The sequence below is a fragment of the Coregonus lavaretus genome, assembly GCF_964263955.1.
Source record: "Coregonus lavaretus genome assembly, chromosome: 20".
NCBI classification, from domain to species: Eukaryota; Metazoa; Chordata; class Actinopteri; order Salmoniformes; family Salmonidae; genus Coregonus; species Coregonus lavaretus.
The window spans coordinates 21,563,118-21,578,776 of NC_140007.1; the positions used below are offsets into that span (position 1 = coordinate 21,563,118).

A 15,659-nucleotide genomic window follows, 5' to 3' on the forward strand; every position below is an offset into this window, starting at 1 on the left:
CGTCCACTTTTCTCTTTTTTGACAGAGACATATTGGGGCAATGAGGGTGCCAAAGCACATAATGTTAAAAGTAGAAGCCGTAATAAATATCGCGGGCAAAACAAAGTAGCTCATTGGCTGCACGTGCTTGACCTACTTGCTCTGCCCCGGTATAAACAGTTTGCTTGCTTAACACAATTGCTATTGCGCCATCCAGTGGACGCAATTGGAACAGCAGTTTATTTTATTGAAAAATTGCAGCGCATTTTTATACTTTAAAAAAAAAAAAAAAAATTATTTTTTTATTTTTTAAATCATCTCGCGGGCCGGATTAAACCCGTTTGCGGGCCTTATCCGGCCCGCGGGCCGTACGTTTGACACCCCTGGACTAGACAATAACAAGTTCATGATATGCCAGCTTGGTCTCATAGACTAGACGTAACATAGTGAATGTAAATCTGGGACACTTATTACATAGTATGATATGTTACGTTTGGAATGGTTACATAAGACAGAAGGTTACTTGAGGCAAAAACAAAAGTAGGGTGGTTGGTCGGGTCTATAACACGAACTTCTAGTAACCCATAAGTTGCTCTTTTGAATCTCTTCATGGACAACTTTATCATTTTAGCAACTTTGCAATACTAACTACATTTGAGCTACTTTGCAAATACTTAGCATGTTAGCTAACCCTTTCCTTAACCTAACCTTAACCCTTAGCCTAGCTAACGTTAGCCATAACAAAATTGGAATTTGTAACATACGTTTTTCACATTTGTAACATTTTGTACGAATTTCAATTCGTAACATATTGTACGAAATGGATGATGGACACCCACAAATTAATACATACAATACAAAACGTAACATTTACTAATTGGGAGTGTCCGGGATTTATAATCATTATGTTAAGTCTACCCATGAGTCCAGGTTGGATATGCAAATTAAATATCTTACAATAGCCAGAATCAGACTAGGGAAATTAACTAAATCATAATACAGGTATTCAATTTAAAAACATTTATTGTGCAAGACAGATTTAGACTGCTGAGAGAAGTCACAATATACCTCCTACCACTCGCTCTGGTCAACCTTTAGGGGTAGTGAATAGAAAATCATTGGAGCTGCCCGCCCTTCACGCATTGAAAGGGTCCGCCTTGAATTGTGTCAGATCAGAGTAGTGTTTTCAGTTGGCACATTGGAATCGAGCAATTCGGAGCACTACCAGACAGACAGCCAGCCAGACCCTGCTATTTCCACAGTTTTATAAAAAGTCAACGGGTGAGTAACATGGCGCAAAATGTAAATTATTGGATATAAAGAGTGTGTAGCCCCCCCAAAAAGTGATTCCTAATGTTACATTTGTATGGCAGTAGCTATAACGCTAACTAGCTAGCTGATTTTGTTAGCCGAAGCCTTTGGCAAAGGTTTGGTCAAGTGCGTTGTACACTCAAGCCAGCTAGCTAGCAGCTACAGTATGTGCTAGCTAGCTGGTTGTTGGTGGCTAGCTAACTATCTAGCTATGAAACCTAACGTTTTTTGTCGTTATTTAATTTACTATGTCATTTTCATGCATGGTTTAATGGTTTTTAGTTGTCTTGCTACTAACGTTAGTCGTTACTTAACTGACTATAAATAGCTAGCTAACGTAAACGGTAGACCAGCACTGCAGAGTGAGGTTGGTTGGAAGAGCATGTTTTGGAGCTATTCTAGCTAGCTATTGGACTTGAGATGCTAGCTAGCTAGGCGACAGTATACCCCTGACATTAGGCCTAGTTATAGAAAAACCTTGGTTGTGTAACTAAATATAGGGTGATGGGGATAAACCTATTCCCTTTCATGACATTCAGAACACAGAGCAAGTCATATGGGGAGATGGACTGTCACTGGTTAGTTACAGCAAGCCTTTGGCAGAAGAACAATGCCCTTTAATAAGTAACTGCCAAAATAAAGGAAACGCTTGAGTAAATGAGGGATACAAAGTATATTGAAAGCAGACGCTTCCACACAGGTGTGGTTCCTGACTTAATTAAGCAATTAAGATTCTGTCATGCTTATGGTCATGTACCAAAGTCTTTATGAAAATGTATGCACGCACTACTGCAAGTCGCTCTGGATAAGTGTGATAAATGACTTAAATGTATACAAATGCCCAGCTGCCAAATTGTTGGCCTACCATGGTTAGAAGAAGAGATCTCAGTGACTTTTTGAAAGAGGGATCTCAAATGATCATTGGGGGTTTAAAGTGTGTCACCAAAAACAAAACATGAAATGATGGAATTTCTCATGGAAGAATGTTGTCACATCCCTCCTATAGAGTTCCAGACACTTGTAGAGTCTATGCTAAAGCACATTGAAGCTGTTCTGGTGGCTTGTGGTGGTCCAATGCCCTATTAAGACACTGTTGGTGTTTCCTTTATTTTTGTATTTACATGTAGCTATGGCATTTGATCCCCCAGTAATGTGTCCCTTGGATTGTGTATTCCTGCTGCGAACCTAGAGAAATTGAGATAAAAAAACACACAGACAAATAACAGCAAAGCCAATGCGATTAGTGACAGCTGTTTAGAAGTCCAGATTGCCTCTGCTACCTACCCTACAGTAAACCAACACACAATTGCCCCAGGGACTGTTTTTTTGTACTTTTTAAATATACGCTTTCTTGAGTAATGCTAGGAAGTCTTTGGAACTGTTAAGGCTCACGCACCTTGTACGGAATGTGGATCTAGCATTCGTCTGCCGATCGTTCAGCGTGATGTTTTAGGGACCACATGATTCTACATGTAAAATCGGTGCACACTCGGTTCGCAAATTACGTTCAGAGGTGCTAAGTGCTCTCTGCCAGCAAACTCTACTGGTCTGTCTGAGCCCTTAAGCTCTACCCAAAACAGGTGAGAGTTATGTTGGCAATGGCAAGAGATGATTTCTCCCCTCCCTCCCCCCTCAGGGCTACAGAAACAAGCAAAGCCTTCTACTGTACTTGCTCTGAATTTTCCAGGTTTCTGCTTTTGTGTTAGTGTTTGAGGTTCTCTGGTGTAGGAAATCTGAGTGGGGATTTGGACTAGGTCCAGGCTCTGCTGCTGCTACCACATATGTCCACTAATCCTTCAGTATGTGTAATGTTTGTTTATTTTATAAACCTGGCCTCTCTCTTTACTCTGCCCATCCTTTCACCCGCACCCTGGCCATGCAGCAGCTGTTTCATGGTCTCTTTCCATTCCATTGGCTGCCCTTCTTCCTTCATCCTTGGTTCTATTTCTGTTGCTGTCCTTGGGGAGGTCTTTGCCAAGCTCTGCTCTGAGCTGCAGGGGTGGGGGAAGTAGGCAGGACTACTGTATGTAAACAATGGTGAATATTGTATCCTCTGGTCCAGATTAGATAATGTTGTTCATTATTAGATTTTTTTATCTTCTGTTAATAACTGCTAGGCCTGGGGGTTGGTTGATGGCTGTAATTTCGAGAATTATGGTTAAAGGCCGATCTTATACCCTTCGGAAATGGACCCTACGGAGCGTTGTGCTGTGTTGCAATGTCGCTTTTTGTCACAAAAGGGGCGGCTCCTTGTAATATTTAACACAGTTTTTACCTACCTGAAAATTGAGACTTGACGTATCATTCCTTGAGAAGACTGAGGGGCAGTATTGAGTGAGTTTTGCAACAAAGCCCACCCATGTGTCTACCTCACATCTTTTCCGATATCCCTTCTGGTATAAACACACAATCAATGTATGTCGTGTTACTACTTACTGTTCTACTTGCAAGCTTCCTTTTTTTGTGCTTTTAGTTTGAGATTTGCTACGCGCAATTGTCTGTCCAGTTTTAAGGAGTGTCTGTGCAAGCTGGTGAGACAATACGAGCACCAATACCACCCTTGGATGCGGTTGTATTCGGACAAGCACGCAAAAGACAATCTCTGGAGGGAGGTATCACAATTTGGACACCGATACAAAGAAACATGGCGAAAGATTCGGGACCGGTATGTTCGCAATCTGAAAAGGGTGAAAGAGATGAGGAGTAGGGCTGCCGCCAGTGTGAGAGTCCTGCCGATTGTCCAACAACTGGACTGGCTTCGTGTTTCCGTGACACATCGTCAGACACCCATATGCCAGATACGGTATGTACTCTTGTCATGCAGCTGAGTACTTTTGTACTGTGTGTTTGTGATCTTATGTTTAGAAGACCTAGTTGGAACATGACGGCTCTTTTCTGGGTGGGAGAAATTGTGAGTGGGAAATATTTAGCACCTGTGTAGTTATCATAATGATTAGCAGGGCTAGTTCAAACATCTGAAAACAGACAATGGGGTGTGTGCATATGCTAATTAGTTTGAGATGTTTATGAAATCAGTTCCTTTTGATTAAGCATTTGAACTCTAAGGAGCCCATGGAGATATTTAAAGGTTATTGCGACGTATTCTAATATATTCGCCATCTGCTTGGAGTGGTGTTTTTTGCAGCTCATCTAAAGGTGGGTCATCGCCCCTTGGTTCATCTCCTCGGCCTGGTTCATCTCCATCAACCTCTGCCCCAGACCCAGCTCCAGTGGCCGGAAGAGGAAGACAGCTGACGATCCTTTGGACACTGACGTTATGCAGCGGGTGGATGAGTTAAAGAAACTGCAGCAGGGGTTACAGAAACAGAAGCAGTGTCCAGCTAAGGCAGTCTATGACGTCATGGTACCATGGATGGTGTCTATTCCTCCTGATCAATGTCTCCCATTTGTCAGGGACATGACGATGTATTTTTTACATTGCACTAGTTTCCTTTTTGTGATATTTCTTCTTGTGATAGTTATTTACAATCTAAAGGTCTGCAAATGTCTGTCTGGATATTTGTACTAAAAATATTACTGTTCTGAATCAGTCACTGCTTTGTGTACTGCTTTGTACATGAGCTAGATGAGGCTAATGTCGTGGGGGTCTGTCCTTATTGTCTGAAGCTGGACACTCATTCTCACCCGCAGGAAGGTCTCCATTGAAAGGCCACAGCACATGACCACGTACAACCTTGTGTTATGTTGATTGGTAAATGTCTCGATGGTCTAGCCTTACTGTCTACAGCTGGACAACCATTTTCACCCATGTACCATAGCAGGAAAGTCCTCTATTGAAAGGCCACTACACAACACGAGGTCTCGATGGTCTAGCCTTACTGTCTACAGCTGGACAACCATTTTCACCCATGTACCATAGCAGGAAAGTCCTCTATTGAAAGGCCACTACACAACACGAGGTCTTGAGGGTCTAGCCTAAAAAAAAAACTTAAACAACACAAGGATGAAGTGACTCATTATGGTAGTCTTTGTGATTTCTAAAGTGTGAATAAGAAATGGCAAAATCCAAACAGAAAAACCAAGTGTGTAGCTAACAACATGACAAACAGTAATTAACCAGAGGAAGAGAACATACAGTATGTGCGCACATGTTTTTCTAAACCACACTCCAACATTTATTGTAGGGTGTCACGCATGATAGCAGCTGCCTGGAAAGACACTCAACCAGCTGGTGTGAGGAAGTAGTCCTTGAGGTTGTTGCGCACATCTATAGCAGCTCTGGTTGCCCTGTCTGTCGACATGTTTCTTGGGTCCAGGAAGCTGGTGTCCGCCTGTCTCTGCTCCCCTGGATACAGGTCCCCAGTGGGTGTGGAGTGGTCAACAAACGTGGGGTTGATGACCGTGTTGTCAGTGTCTGTGGTGCAAAGGTAGTTGTGGAGGGCCAGACAGGCCTTCACAAGCGTCTCCACTTTCTCTACGGCAACCTCAAGGGCTCTTCCAGGATATATCATCAAGGCCAGAAGAACCTTTTGAATAAAATAAATGTTTCCATTAGTATTGAACAGAACATGAAGGCAATAAAATGTTTACTGTAACAGTTGTGCAGCCTATGCTTTGGACATATGCCCCCATCCTGCCAGATCACTTTTGTGAGGCAATCAATTACATCTATATTGGTATACAGTGTATCAGCCATTATGTGTGACAGTCATATCCTCATCAGAGACATTCCTTTGGTAATATTCATGGTAACCGTTGGGTTATATATGAAGACGTACAGTGCCTTCGGAAACTATTCAGACCCCTTGACTTTTTCCACATTTTGTTACATTACAGCCTTATTCTAAAATGAAAATTTAAAAATCCTCAGCAATCTACACGCTACCCCATAATGACAAAGCAAAAACTGGTTTTTAGAAATGTGTTAAACATTTAACCTTTTATTTACATTATTATTCTGACCCTTTGCTATGAGTTTTGAAATTGAGCTCCGGTGCATCCTGTTTCCATTGATCATCCTTGATGTTTCTACAACTTGATTGGAGTCCACCTGTGGTAAATTCAATTGATTGGACATGATTTTGAAAGGCACATACCTGTCTATATAAGGTCCCACAGTTGACAGTGCATGTCAGAGCAAAAACCAAGCCATGAGGTCAAAGGAATTTTCCGTGGAGCTCCGAGACAGGATTGTGTCGAGGCACAGACGGTAGCAAAATATGTCTGCAGCATTGAAGGTCCCCAAGAACACAGTGGCCTCAATCTCTCTTAAATGGAAGAAGTTTGGAACCACCAAGACTCTTCCTAGGCCTGGCCGCCCGGCCCAACTGAGAAATCGAGGGAGAAGGTCCTTGGTCACTGACAGAGCTCTAGAGTTCCTCTCTGAAGATGGGAGAACCTTCCAGAAGGACAACCGTCTCTGCAGCACTCCACCAATCAGGCCTTTATGGTAGAGTGGCCAGACCGAAGCCACTCCTCAGGAAATGGCACATGACAGCCCGCTTGGAGTTTGGCAAAAGACACCTATAAACTCTCAGACCATGAGAAACAAGATTCTCTGGTATGATGACACCAGGATTGAACTCTTTGGCCTAAATGCCAAGCTTCACGTCTGGAGGAAACCTGGCACCATCCCTACGGTGAAGCATGGTGGTGGCAGCATCATGCTGTGGGGATGTTTTTTAGCGGCATGGACTGGGAGACTAGTCAGGATCAAGGCACAGATGAACGGAGCAAAGTACAGAGAAATCCTTGATGAAAACCTGCTCCAGAGCGCTCAGGTCCTCAGACGGGCGAAGGTTCACCTTCCAACAGGACAATGACCCTAAGCACACCGAGAAGACAACACAGGAGTGGCTTTGGGACAATTCTCTGAATGTCCTTGAATGGCCCAGCCAGAGCCCGGACTTGAACCCGATCAAACATCTCTGGAGAGACCTGAAAATAGCTGTGCAGCATCGCTCCCCATCCAGCCTGATAGTGCTTGAGAGGATCTGCAGAGAAATGGGAGAAACTCCCTAAATTCAGCTGTGCCAAGCTTGTTGCGTCATACCCAAGAAGACTCGAGGCTGTAATCGCTGCCAAAGGTGCTTTAACGAAGTACTGAGTGAAGGGTCTGAATACTTATGTAAATGTAATATTAACTTTATTTTAAATAAATAAGCAAAAATGTCAACCTGTTTATTGCTTTGTCATTATGGGGTAATGTGTGTAGATTGAGGAGAAAAAATTACAATTTAATCAATTTTAGAATAAGGCTGTAAAGGAACAAAATGTGGAAAAAGTCCAGGGGTCTGAATACTTTCCGAAGGCACTGTATATGTCATAAATTGTAACGCTGTAACCTTTATCTGTAAGAAATAAACCCATACATTAAACGCGTATGGCTTCTGAGTTTGTTTATTGAAAAGTTTGTTCACAATGCAGCAAATGATAACAGAAAAGTAGTGCCTGATATTTGTCTGTTATTACGAAGTTGACACAAGATGGAAGTCAAATGTATTGAGGACTGTTAATGTGCTATTAAATGGCCTGCAAATTATACGAAAGCCTTACCCCTGACACAAAGTAAAAACAAGCTGGTGTGAATGAGGGGGAGCCCAATGCTGGTGATTTTTAATGGAGAGTCATGTATTCTCCATTGTCCCCTCTTGTAGTGTTCAGTGGACGAACTTGCCATTTTCTCAGTCGAGTAATAAGAGCAGTTCAAGCTCTTGCTGTTGCAATTCATAGACATGTTTCTTTGGCTAAAAAGTAGTGTTGAATCATAGAACACCAGACTACAGGAAACAGCAGAGGGATTACCCCCCTATCCACATCGACGGGACAGCAGTGGAGAAGGTGGAAAGTTTTAAGTTCCTGAGTGTACATATCAATGACAAACTGAAATGGTCCACCCACACAGAGTGTGGTGAAGAAGGCGCATCGGCATCTCTTCAACCTCAGGAGGCTGAAGAAATTTGGCTTATCACCTAAAACCCTCACAAACTTTTACAGATGCACAATTGAGAGCATCCTGTCGGGCTGTATCACCGCCTGGTACGGCAACTGCACCGCCCACAATCGCAGGGCTCTCCAGAGGGTGGTGCGGTCTGCACAACGCATCACCAGGGGGCAAACTACCTGCCCTCCAGGACACCTACAGCACCCGATGTCACAGGAAGGCCAAAAAGATAATCAAGGACAACTACCACCCAAGCCACTGCCTGTTCACCCCGCTATCATCCAGAAGGCGAGGACAGTACAGGTGCATCAAATCTGGGACCGAGAGACTGAAAAACAGCTTCGATCTCAAGGCAATCAGACTGTTAAACAGCCATCACTAGCACAGAGAGGCTGCTGCCTACATACAGACTTGAAAATCACCGGCCACTTTAATAATGTTTACATATCTTGCATTACCCATCTCATATGTGTATATTCTATATGATCTATTGCATCTTAGCCTATGCCACTCTGATAATGACATTGCTCATCCATATATTTATAAATTCTTATTCCATTCCTTTACTTAGATTTGTGTGTATTAGGTTTTTGTTGTAGAACTGTTAGATATTACTTGCTAGATATTGCTGCACTGTCGGAACTAGAATCACAAACATTTTGTTACTCTCGCAATAACATCTGCTAACCATGTGTATGTGACCAATACATTTGATTTGATTTGATTAGCTAGCTAGCATTTGTAAACAAAAAGGCATAACATCGGATCCGGAAGTTTGAATGTCGTCGCTAGCTACAGAGTGCCTTCTTGCTTGGTAAGCTAGTCTGGTTCCCCAAGCCCCCAAGTGCATATACACTAGACAAGGCCGACTTCCTCTGGGTGGAACGCAACGACAATGTGGACAAAAGTGCGCATGCGTGAACGTCGATCGACTGAGTAAAGCTTGTAGCAACATTAAGCCTACAGTAATGGCAGCATCAACCTCAATATTACACTCTGACCTTGTGGAATTGTTCGATACGCAATGGAGGTTGACATTCGGTGTGTCATCATTCGCAGTTCCAACATATTTGAATGAAAATTTAGAGGTGTAGGCTAGCTGGCATAATAGAAATGGCAGCAGTTTTTGACGACATTCACATGTATTAGAACATTGGTTTTTACTAGCTCTGGATGAAAAATGTAATATATTGGCTGTCAGACAGAACTTGTCACCCCCCCCCACCAGCATTGTCTGGTTGATCTCCCCAGGAGTCCTGTGTTGTCCTGAGCTCCAGCTGTTGGGCCTGGGGAGAGGACGCTGCTAGTGGGGAGGTAGCCCAGCCTGTCACATCAGTAGCCTGATATTCCTGCTCTATTGGGCCAAATTAAAATCTCCTCTTCCCCTTTAGACTAACTCCCCAGTGTCAGAGATTGAATGACAATCAGACGTATCAAATTGCCCCCCAGCAGCCTGCTACGGATCTAAAGCCACAGGAAGTGGATCTACCAGTAACGGCACTGCAGAGAGGTGCCAGGTATGGAGCTGCGCTGTGGAGCTTACCAATTACGCTACCCAAACAATACTGTTTTGAGCAAGGGTTGTCTTACAGAATAGAGGAAGCACTAGCTGCTTCCTGATAGTAACAGAAAAGCTCCAAATAAATCCACATGTAATCTACGCTGAGCACAGTAATTTAATTTCTATAGTTAGATGTTTTTCCTCACTGAATGGCAAACTTGGCAGAGGTTTGCACTGGAGAAAAAGGTCCCTGGGGCTGTGTATCAGTAAGCACAGTTAATCAGGGAGAGGGGGTGGGGAATACAAAGTAACGCAAAGGAAGGAGCTAACATTTACACATTACCCAGCGGCTCATAATTAATATTCTGTTTTGCTTGGCGTTTTACATAGCCTTGTACCTCTCCTGGCTGCTTGGTGTCAGTGCCCTATCTACTGTAGGCTACTCTATCTCTCCTTACCCTAATGCCAGGAATGAACTATTATCCTAACAAATCCAGTGTCTCTATTTTGTCAACCTTTCCACTCTTTTGAAGTAGATATCCTAGTTTCTTCAAACTCCTCTGAGACTTTCCACAGCTCATAGTGTGGAGGGTTTGATTAAACAGACATGACTGGAACCCTGATCTGCACCATTGCGTCTTGAATACCAACCTTAATATCAAATGGAGACGAGTCGCTTTGCAGTGCTCAGCCTGCCACCCTTATGCTCCTTGCATCCTGGCAGGCCGGGCACTCATACAGACGCTACTCTGAGAACATGACCCGGGCTGTCACCAGGGAGCCAGAGGCAAAGTGAAACCAGAGCCAGACCTTGAGCTTAACTCACGTGGCTGCTGCTTGGCCAGCACACCTGACCCAGGTGAAGGAGAGAGAGGGGGGGAGGGGCGGGCAGGCATTTGAAGGGGCTGCACTGGAATAAAGAAACCCTGCTGTTGAGTGACTTGTGGGCTCGTGTGTTACAGGGATAGAGTTGGTGAGCTTGAGCTTGCTGGAGTGATGTGATACCCTGGCCTGCAATTCTGCGGAGGGGCTGTTAAATATTGTATGTAATACGGTTAGTGTGGGTAGAAGCTTTTTTTTCTTCTTCTCTATCCTCCACAATACAGCCCTTCTACTGAATTTTACCCTTGATCTTGCTGTATCTGTGGAATGGCAGTTCAGCCCTCCTTTTGAAATGAACTCCATGACAAAGTGGTTGAATGTTAGTCTCTTCCCCTCCGTGCAATGTGATGCAAATGGTAACCACCAACACGCACACACAGCTGAGACTTCTGTAAATTAGCCTAGAGAGCCTCTGTCTTCGTCATCTCCCCCCCGGCCTCCATACATCTTTAATAAAGTAACGTGGCAGTGGCGATCAGCCCATACACTGGGTCCATTTACTTAAGTAGCCATGGTTGACAGACGGAACACCTCAACACTAATGGCAGTCGCCTAGCTATTTCACACACTGGTCTGTTTATAGCCTGGTGTGTGTATGACCAACATTGAACCTTTTCAAAGCAAGAAGGACCTGTCACATTTATTTTAGGAAGAAATATGACGGCAGAGTGAAGAAAAAGCAGCCAACAAGTGCTCAGCATATGTGGGAACTCCTTCAAGACTGTTGGAAAAGCATTCCAGGTGAAGCTGGTTGAGAGAATGCCAAGTGTGCAAAGCTGTCATCAAGGCAAAGGGTGGCTATTTGAAGAATAAAATGTAAAAAAAACCTGTTGGTTACTACATGATTCCATATGTGTTATTTCATAATTTGTATTTATTTACTATTATTCTACAATGTATAAAATAGTAAAGATAAAGAAAAACCCTTGAATGACAAGGTGTTCTAAAACTTTTGACAGTTGACAGATCGGTAGTATATGTATATAAATATATATCTATCACAAAGTATGTGTAAAACCCTTCAAATTAGTGGATTAGGCTATTTAAGCCACACCGTTGCTGACAGGTCTATTAAATCGAGGACACAGCCATGCAATCTCCATAGACAAACATTGGCAGTAGAATGGCCTTACTGAAGAGCTCAATGACTATCAACGTGGCACCATCATAGGATGCCACCTTTCCAACAAGTCAGTCACATTTCTGCCCTTCTAGAGCTGCCCGGGTCAACTATAAGTGCTGTTATTGTGAAGTGGAAACATCTAGGAGCAACAACAGCTCAGCCACACAAGCTCACAGAACGGGACCGCAGAGTGCTGAAGCGCGTAGCGTGTAAAAATCGTCTGTTCTCACTCACTACTAAGTTCCAAATTACTCTGGAAGCAACGTCAGCACAATAACTGTTTGCCGGAGGCTTCATGAAATGGGTTTCCATGGCCGAGCAGCCGCACACAAGCCTAAGATCACCATGTGCAATGCCAAGCGTTGGCTGGAGTGGTGTAAAGCTCGCCGCCATTGGACTCTGGAGCAGTGGAAACATGTTCTCTGGAGTGATGAATCACACTTCACCATCTGGCAGTCCTACGGACGTATCTGGGTGAACGCTACCTGCCCCAATGCATAATGCCGACAGTGAAGTTTGGTGGAGGAGGAATAATGGTCTGGGGCTGTTTTTCATGGTTTGGGCTAGGCCCCTTAGTTCCAGTTAAAATTTCACTAGACACTACAGCATACAATGACATCCTAGACGATTCTGTACTTGCAACAGTTTGGGGAAGGCCCTTTCCTGTTTCAGCATGACAATGCCCCCGTTCTTTTTAGTGAGGTCCATACAGAAATGGTTTGTCGAGATCGGTGTGGAAGATCTTGACTGGCCTGCACAGAGCCTTGACCTCAACCCCATCTAACACCTTTGGGATGAATTGGAACGCCGACTGCGAGCCAGGCCTAATCTCCCGACATCAGTGCCCGGTCATGTAGTGTATATACACTGAGTGTACAAAACATTAAGAACACCTTCCTAATATTGAGTTGCACCCCCCTTTTGCCCTCAGAACAGCCTCAATTCATCGGGGCATGGACTCTACAAGGTGTCAAGTGTTCCACAGGGATGCTGGCCCATGTTGATGCCAATGCGTCCCACACTTGTCAAGTTGGCTGGATGTCCTTTGGGTATTGGACCATTCTTGATGCACACGGGAAACTGTTGTGTGAAAAACCCAGCTGTGTTGCAGTTCTTGACACAATCCGATGCGCCTGGCACCTACTACCATACCCCGTTCAAAGGCACTTACATTTTTTGTCTTGCCCATTCACCCTCTGAATGGCACACATACACAATTGTCTCAAGGCTTAAAACTCTGTCTTTAACCTGTCTCCTCCCCTTCATCTACACTGATGTTGAAGTAGATTTAGCAAGTAAGGGATCATAGCTTTCACCTGGTCAGTCTGTCATGGAATGAGCAGGTGTACATGGTCTCAAATATTTCCGGTTCCAGTATAATTAATATATATTCTTTTTTTTTTCACTGGACGACACCTCATTTTGAATGCCTTGTCAACTGAAACCTCTGTTAGTGAAATGAAAACCATTTGTAATTTAACAAAAATGCATTTTTCTCTTAGACTGAGCTTCTCAGCATTTGAGGCAATACAGTGATTTAAATTTTTAACATTAGAAACACTGGTTGTACTAAATGATCATGGCTGGTTGCGACTAATGCCTATTCTGTTACATGGGTACTCAAACACACACTGTATAGAGTAAGTATGGCGACATTTAACAATGATGCCTTTTCATACCTAATAAAATGAGAAAGTATAGTACAGTACTGTAGAGTTCAGTACAGTAGAGCACACTATAGTAGAGTACAGGGATGTACTATGCTGTACTGTACTCTAATCTACTTTTCTGTACTTTGCTGTCCAATCTTGTGAAACATAGACGTCTATGATTGGTTCAGATTTGGTCCGGACCAACAATTTTGGTCTTGTTTGGGGGGCTAATTACAATAATAGCCAGTGTGTAGAATAATACCCAAATATTCGAAGGAAGATGCTGCATATTTCTACATTTCTGTACCTATTCAGGATACATCACCATGAAGAGAATGACTTTCATATCCATAATTATGCATCAGGGACCCGTTACCATCATTCTGTTACCTGGTGTTAATCCACTTCATTTACTGTAGGCCTGTCAAAGGTTCAATAAAATATTGTAGTTCAATAATCAAAATAGATATTTTCAAACATAAGGTATCATAGCTGACACCCCATTCTTCCTGCACACATCTTTTTAATCTTAATTCGGAGTAGATATTTAAGAGTTTTTGGAAAACTTTATCACATAAATTGATGGAGATTTTACTGTAATTCTTTTACCGAACTTGCATCCGCACTGTTCTTCAAGTAAATGTGTTTTGTCCAATTTTGTCCAGACCAGTGGTCACAAACCTTTTCTGAGTCAAGATCACTGAGTCAAAATGCAAGCCAAGATCGACCACTCTTATAACATGACTTAAACGTAAGCATATGCAACATGAACCAATTAAAAACAGTTCTGTAGCAATAAGGTTTGTGCAGGAGGCTATAGGCCCAATACGTTATCACTGCATATTGGCAATGCTTGAATTGCCCTGCCAATGTTCTTCTCAGACCATTTTTAAATTATATTTAACAATTGTAGGTATATGATCACACTGGTAATAGATCATTTGTTGTATTACTTGTGAGGCGCAGCTGAGTGAGCATAATACTTTTTTTTTTTTTTTACTGGACTGATGGTCAGTATGAGGGAGGGAGCAGCGGTCAGACTGCCTCTCAAGCGGGCAGACTACCAAATCCCCTGCCTCTCACCCGACTCACCATGCTTCCTCTCCCTCCCTCCGCTGAGAAAAGGGGGCACAGTCTTCCAGCTAATGGCGAAACTCAAGTCACACTGCATTATCTCTTCCTAATGCACCAATTCATGTTGTTACTACTATGACCAGAGAAAGTGAAAATATTCCTTGATATTAAAAAAGCCAAGCCGCTAAGAATAACAATGCAAGCTTATCGGATAACTTTGCTATACTCATTCATTGCAGTTGCATTGCTGGTTGTCGAGTGAGTGGAAGTAGGGAGAACGCACATTTTATGGCTTATAAAACTGTTGAACAAAGTGACAGTGCTGAATAACAACTTAAACAAGAACATACTCATAAACAGCAACTCTTTGCTGTATTCGTTGAGTCTCTCTAGTCATGGTTTATAGTTTTTTTCCCCCAAGGTTTTTTAATTATGCATTTTTATGATTATACAGATAACAGACAGAACAGGTAGAGGGCAAAACACACTGATCCCCTACCAAATCACGCCCCCCCCCCCCCCCCCCAAAACCAGACTTAAAGCAGGCATGATATACAATGAGTAATATAATCAAATAGTAAAAAAAAAAAATACAAAGATATTAAGTAAAATTAATGATATAAATTATAATTTGGGTTGGTTTATGGAGTTGTGAAATTAGCTCAGTCCATGTCTTCAACAAAGGATAGGAAAGGTTGCCAGATATTATAAAATGTAATTGCAGATCCCCGAACTGAGTACCGCATTTTCTCTAGCTTGAGATGTTGCATAACTTCCTTTTATCCAATGGTTAAAAGTAGGAGGAAACCGATCCTTCCACTTAAATAGTATAAGACGTCTAGCGAGAAGAGTAGTAAATGCCAGCATGTTGCCCATTAAACTGTTTAAAGGGGCCTCCTGTGGTGTCACTCCGAATAATGCAATAAAGGTTCTATAGGTCTCTCCAGTATCTTAGAAAATGACTAAAATTGATATCCAGAAATGTGTCAATTTCGGGCATGTCCAAAACGTGCAATAAAGTAGCAGGAGCCTGCTTACATAAGTCACAAGTGGGATCTATTTCTGGTCTAATCTTGGATAATTTTGTCTTTGACCAATGCAGCAGATGAACTATTTTTTTAAAATGAATTACAGCATGTCTTAGACATATAGATGAAGAATGTATTCTCTGAAGCATACTCTGCCAAATTTCATCTGAAAGTTGTTCACCTAAATCCTCTTCCCATTGGTTCT

The 15,659-nt window shown here is 42.7% G+C and overlaps 1 protein-coding gene across 2 annotated transcripts in view; it reads left to right on the top strand.

Annotated features, from left to right (window-relative positions):
- Positions 1 to 1,148: 1,148 nt before the first annotated feature.
- Positions 1,149 to 15,659, top strand: part of LOC311147979 (protein NDRG3-like) — an 85,689-nt gene continuing 71,178 nt past the window's right edge. For both annotated transcript variants that reach the window (XM_084184845.1, XM_084184844.1), the window contains exon 1: positions 1,149 to 1,260. The gene's annotated coding sequence lies outside the window, so the exon portion shown is untranslated. The remainder of the gene's footprint in view (positions 1,261 to 15,659) is intronic.